The 6,545-nt window shown below is 45.5% G+C and overlaps 1 protein-coding gene across 1 annotated transcript in view; it reads right to left on the bottom strand.

Moving 5' to 3' along the window:
* Prkag1 (protein kinase AMP-activated non-catalytic subunit gamma 1) overlaps nt 1–6,545 on the bottom strand; it is a 19,669-nt gene that overhangs the window by 3,255 nt on the left and 9,869 nt on the right. The gene's annotated exons all lie outside the window — the stretch shown is intronic.

The following is a 6,545-nucleotide window of genomic DNA, read 5'->3' on the forward strand; positions in this document are numbered from 1 at the left end:
CCCCCCCCCCCAAAAAAAAAGGATTTAAGTATGTGAGTACACTGTAGCTGTCTTCAGACACACCAGAAGAGGGCATCAGATCCCATTACAGATGGTTGTGAGCCACCATGTGGATGCTGGGAATTGAACTCAGGACGTCTGGAAGAGCAGTCAGTGCTCTTAACCACTGAGCCATCTCCCCAGCCCACCTCTTGTCTTTTTCATTAGAGTATTTCTTCCTGTTTAGCACATTTTCATTTGCTTTGTTCTCAATGAAGCTGATTTTTCAAGCAAGCGTCTTTAGATCTGTTGAAGACCTGCAGGTGGAGAACTCATGGTCTAGACAAGGCTAAACAGTGCTGAGTGCTTAGCCAACTTAGCCAGAGCACTGAGGGCCACCCCGGGAGCCACAAATCCAAAGGGCAAAGCCTGGCTGCCTTGCCCTCCCCTCTTCTGGATTTATGCATTTTGAGTTTGTTTGTTTTTGTGAATGGGTGTTTTACTCGAGTGCCTGTGCACACGTGTGCCTGGTGCCTGCTGAGGCCCAAGGATTACTGACAGCTGTGAGCTGCCATGTGGGTGCTGGGAATTGACCAGTAGTCCTCTGGAAGAAAAGTCAGTATTCATGTGCTAACCCAACTCTCTAGCCCCTTCACTTACCTGAGATAGAATCTTGCTATACAGCCCAGCCTGGCCTCAAGCTTGTAATCGTACGGCCTTCAGTTTCCAAGTGGTGGGATTGCAGGCATGCAACACCACGCCTGACAGTCTATGGTTTTAACTGCTTGCTCTAAACTGTAAAGGCATCCCTCCATACATAATATCCAGCTGGCAGTGGTGGTGCATGTCTTCAGTCCCAGCACTACTCAGGAGGCAGAAGCAGGTGAATCTCTGAGTTTGAGGCCAACCTATTCTACAGAGCAAGTTCCAGGACAGCCAAGGCTACCCCAAAAAAAGCCCAAAATATGATTTTTTTTTAAGATTATTTATTTATTATATGTAAGTACACTGTAGCTGTCTTCAGACTCTCCAGAAGAGGGAGTCAGATCTTGTTACGGATGGTTATGAGCCACCATGTGGTTGCTGGGATTTGAACTCCAGACCTTCGGAAGAGCAGTCGGGTGCTCTTACCCACTGAGCCATCGCACCAGCCCCAAAATATGATTTCTAATAATGTTTTTCTCTCTCTCAGTGCTAGGGAGCAAACCTAGGGCCTTGTACACTAGGTATGCTAGGCACACAGTGAACACTGAACTATATATCCCCAGTCCGTAATGTTTGGTCAGGCTAATCTTGAACTCAATAGGAAGCCCAGACCCATTTTGGCCCCTCTAGTGACGGGATTACGGGCAAACACCACCACACATGGCTCCTGTCAGTTTCATCAAACTCATCCTTCCTGCCTCTATCTCCCACAGGTATGTAATAACACATCCATCCAGCAGAGGGAGTACTTCCTGAGGGGCCTTACCGATGCTTTTTTTTTTTCCCCCTAACATTTTTATTTATTTTTTTGTGTATGGATGTTTTACCTGCATGTATGTCTCAATATCACAAGCGTACCTGGTGCCCTCAGAGGCCAAAAGAGAGTATCAGATCGCCTGGGACTGGAGTTACAGACAGTTAGTTGTGAGCCACCACAAGGGGGCTGGGACTTGAACCCGGGTCCTCTAGAAGATCAGTCAGCACTCTTAACCGCTGAGCCCTCTCTCCAGCTCCTTGTTTTAAGTCAGGGTCTTGCCATATATAGACCATGCTAGTCTCAAACTCTCTCGCCTCCACCTCTGAGTGCTGGGCCCACGGGTGTGCCCCACACCCAGACTCTTCTTAATCCTGTCTGTGTCTTGGGTGACACCCTTGCACAGGTGTTTTCTGACTTAATTTTCCTTTCAATCATTGCCTTCCTGACAAAGACAAGCAGTTTCAATTCTCACCAAGCCAACGTAGACAAGAACCTCCCATTTTGAAGCCCCTCTCCTTCCAGGAGTCAAAGCTAATGCTCTTTACCATTTTAACCCTTTTGAGTAAATATATCTGAGCTAAGTGAAAGAAGAACCTTTTCCTTGGAGCTGGAGAGATGGCTCAGTGGTTAACACCACATATTGCTCTTCCGGAAGCTCCAAGTTCGAGTCTTAGTACCTACCTGAAAAGGCTCACAAGCACCTGTGACTCCATCTCCAGGGCATCAGACACCTCAGGCCTCTGTGGACACCTGTACTCTGATGTGCATGCTTGCACACACACATACACTCACTCACAATTGGAAATAATAAACAATAAGTTTAAGAAAGGAACATTTTAGCCGGGCATGGTGGCGCATGCCTTTAATCCCAGCACTTGGGAGGCAGAGGGAGGCGGATTTCTGAGTTTGAGGCCAACCTGGTCTACAGAATGAGTTCCAGGACAGCCAGGGCAACACAGAGAAACCCTGTCTCGAAAAAAACAAACAAACAAACAAAAACCAACAACAACAAAAAAAGAAACATTTTTCTGTCATCCCTGGGGTTAACAGTGGTCTTATTATTTTAAATTTACACACACACATAAACACACACACACACACACACGTGTGATATATATATGTGTGTGTGTGTTTCTATATATAACATTCACAACGGATTCAACCCCCAGAGTCTATCAATTACTTGAATCTCAGAAAATTCAGATTTTGGAATACTGGAAGGTGTCTCTGACCTGCCACCTGGGGCTCTCCGTCCCCACCATCCAGGGCATGTCACACCCTCCTGTCTCAACCCTTGCTTCTGGTTTCCCTTCTGTGCCTGCTTTGCTGTTGCTCCTCTGCCTTGATAGAGACAATCACCCAGTAACTCCCTGGGAAAGGTGCATGTATAAAAGGAAGTGTTTGGGACCTGCAGATACCTCTGCTGTACCCTCGTCTGCTGATTTTAATTTGGTTGGCTACTAAGTGCTGGTGTCTCTCTGTTCTGGGATGCTGTCACCGTTGCTGTCACCTTTGTCAGGACGTTTTTCTCTTTCTGTGTATAGGATTTAGACACTAGGATTTCCACTCTGTGCTTCACAGGTCTGATGGGACCCCGCTTCTCTTTTTGAGACAAGGGCTCTCTGCATAGCCTGGCTGTCCTAGAGCATGCGATGAAGAGCAGGCTAACTTCAAACTCACAGATCCACCTGCCTCTGCCTCTGCCTCTGCCTCCCAAGGGCTGGGGTTAAAGGTGAGCACCACACAGGGCTCTCTTGAATGTGTGGCTTTTTTAAAAAAAATATTTATTATATGTATATGAGTACACTGTAGCTGTCTTCAGACACCCCTGAAGAGGGCATCAGATCCCATTACAGATGGTTGTAAGCCACCACATGGTTGCTGGGAATTGAACTCAGGACCTCTGGAAGAACAGTCAGTGCTCTTAACTGCTTAGCCATCTCTCTACCCACCATCAGAGCTTTTGTTCCTTTTTCTGTTTGTTTCCTTGTGGCACAGGAGACCATTTAGATCATCTTTAAATACTTTCTTTAGATGTCTGCTAATCCTTGGTTTAAAACAGGTTTTGGGGGCTGGGGTTCAGTGATGAAAGGCTTACCTCAAGTGTCTGAGTCTATGTGAAAGCATGGTCAAGTCCTAGCCCAGACAGAGGACCCCAGGGCAGGCCGGCCAACTAGACAGTCAAAACTATTGAGTCTAGGTCTAGGTCTAGGGAGACCCTGGGTCAGTACAGGGGGAGGGGATACAGACTGAGGGAGACCTGTCATCGAGTTCGGGACCCCACATGCTAACACATACATCCCAGATGCCACTCACATGCAGGGAGAAACAGGATTCAAATTCTATTTTTGATCCTTTTACCTAGAACATATCTTCAGTTTGAACACTTGAATGCTGGCTGGATCTCTAAATGTGTAAACAAACCTTCTGCCTGTAAGCCGCTGCAGGAACATCCAATACTTGCATTTGTACGTTTTCCCATTGAGGAGAGCCTAATGATTCTTTAATTCTAGAAGACTGGAGTCTTTTCTGTTAGAACTCTGGAAGCTGAATTTGGGGGACAGGTAGGAGGACTCAGCACCCAGCACAGTGTGCTTCAGGCTCTGGTTTTCAGTGTGGGATGTAAGCCCCTCTACACAGCCCCAGCCTTGGTCTGGGTGAAGGAGGGCCACTGTAGTTCAGCAGCATGCAGTGAGACACTCAGTCTTGGGCGCTGGCTTCTCAAGCTTTTAAGCTTTATTAGTAGGCACAGATCAGCTAAGTCACTTCACTATCTCCCACATGCTTCACAGCTTCCAAAATCCATTTCTCTTCTTTCTTTCTTTCTTTCTTTCTTTCTTTCTTTCTTTCTTTCTTTCTTTCTTTCTTTCTTTCTTTCTTTCTTTCTTTCTTAGTTTTTTGAGACAGGGCCATTTCTTATTTTTGTGTACTTTCACTTAAAAAAAAAACCACCCTCTAGGGTGGTTGTGTGTGTGAGACTGTGCATGCCTGCATGCACGTATGTGCATGGGCTACAGCATGAGTAGGACTGTGTGGAGCTGGTTCCCTCCTTCTACCCTTACATGGGCTGTGGATCACAAACTCAGGTTGCCAGGCCATCTTTGTCTGCTGAGACATCTCAGCAGCTCAGGGTTTTAACTTTTTTTTGTTTTGTTTTTTTGTTTGTTTGTTTTTGTTTTTTTCGAGACAGGTTTTCTCTGTGTAGCCCTGGCTGTCCCGGAACTCACTTTGTAGACCAGGCTGGCCTTGAACTCAGAAATCCACCTGCCTCTGCCTCCCAAGTGCTGGGATTAAAGGTGTGTGCCACCACCCCCGGCGGGTTTTAACTTTTATTTTATGTTTCTGGGAGTTTTGTCTGAGTCTATGTCGTCCTACTATGTGCGTGCAGTGCCTGTGGAGGTCAGGAGAGGGCACCGGATCCCCCGGAACTGGGGCTACACACACAGACAGTTGGGAGCTGCCAGAAGGGTTCTGGGAATGGAAGCCTGGGCCTCTGGAAGAGCAGCCGGTGTTCTTGATGGGTGAACCATCTCTGAGCCCCTCACTCTGTTTTTCCAAGAAGGGCTGAAGGTGGGTGGAGACACTGAATCTACCATGTTAACTGGAAGACTTGCATGGTTTCCAAACATGAAAACACAACTCACAGATACCAAGACATGGCTTTAGACACCAGATGAAGATACAGTACACTGAGTTAGATGCTATCATGTTAAGCCAGAAGCCCACACACATAATGAATTTGGATTTCCCCGTTTTAAAAATAATTTAAATCGGTTTCCAAATTTAAAAACTGTACAGATTTACATAAAAATCCAAATTCTCAGCTTCTTTACAAAAAAATGAGATCTGGCAAAAATAGGTCTTAATTGAGCAGATATAGATAGTAGCTGTCTCCTTGTAAGGAGACTTATACGTTGTTAGGTTGCCGTGGTTACTCCACCTCATCTAAAGGGTCCACATAAACAAGCTGAGTTTCTGCCACCTGCTTTGGAGCTCTCGTAGACATACTCAGAAACACAGCAGTGTGGCACAGTACTCCATTATAAAAAGTCATCTGGACAATAGAGCAGATGATAGCACTGATGTTTTGTTTGTTTGTTCTTCAAGGGTGTGGTGGCTTGAATAAAAATGGCCCCCAAAGATTCCTATTCAATGCTCAGGTGTGGCATTTTACTGTACAAGCGTTGGAGTGAACGTGGCCTTGTTAGAGGGTGACCTTAATTAGAGGGTGTCTGTCACTGGGGCTGGGCTTCAAGGTTTCAAATGACTGAGCCAGCCCCCCCCCCCAGCCTTCAGAATGTAGAACTCTCAGCTCCTTCTCCAGCAGTATGTCTGCCTGTGTATCACCATGTTTCTTGCCATGACAATAATGGACTAAACCTTTGACCTGTAAGCCAACCCTAATTAAATATTTTCCTTTGTAAGAGTTGACAGGGTCATAGTGCCCCTTCACGGCAGTAGAAACCCTAGCTAAGACATAGGGTTTCTCTGTGTAGCCCTGGCTGTCCTGGAACTCAGAGATCCACCTGCCTCTGCCTCTGCCTCCCTAATGCTGGGATTAAAAGCATGTGCCACCATGATTTTCTTTTTCGACCACTAAAGCAGAATAATTTAAATTTCTTGTCAAAGACTCATACAAGTCTAAATAATAAGTCCTTGGATTTTCAGATACTAGACTACTTTTTCTTTTAATTTTGTGTTTCTGTGCATTGGAGTGAATATTTGAATCCTGTTTTTCCCATGTGTGTATATGAATGTACCTGTACATGCATATTGCACATAGAAAGAAGTTCAAATGATGTTGAGTGTCCTCCTCGATGGGTCACTCACCTTCTACCTCAGTTACTGAGTAGGACCTCTCACTAGTTCTGACCTGTCTGCACAAACACTTTGCTCCATCTTTGCCTCCTGAGTGTTGAAATTATTGGCCATGCCTAATCTACTTTATTGTGAGTTCTGGAAATTCAAATTCCAGTCCTCATACATTTGAAGTAAGAGCTTTCCCACTGAATCCAATCTTAAACCAAGGATCAGCAAACTTCTAAACAAAGTGTAGATGGCTTAGTGGTTAAGAGAATTTCTTGTTCTTTTTTTTTTTTTTTAG

This window comes from Mus pahari, chromosome 17 (genome assembly GCF_900095145.1).
Source record: "Mus pahari chromosome 17, PAHARI_EIJ_v1.1, whole genome shotgun sequence".
In the NCBI taxonomy this organism is placed as follows: domain Eukaryota; kingdom Metazoa; phylum Chordata; class Mammalia; order Rodentia; family Muridae; genus Mus; species Mus pahari.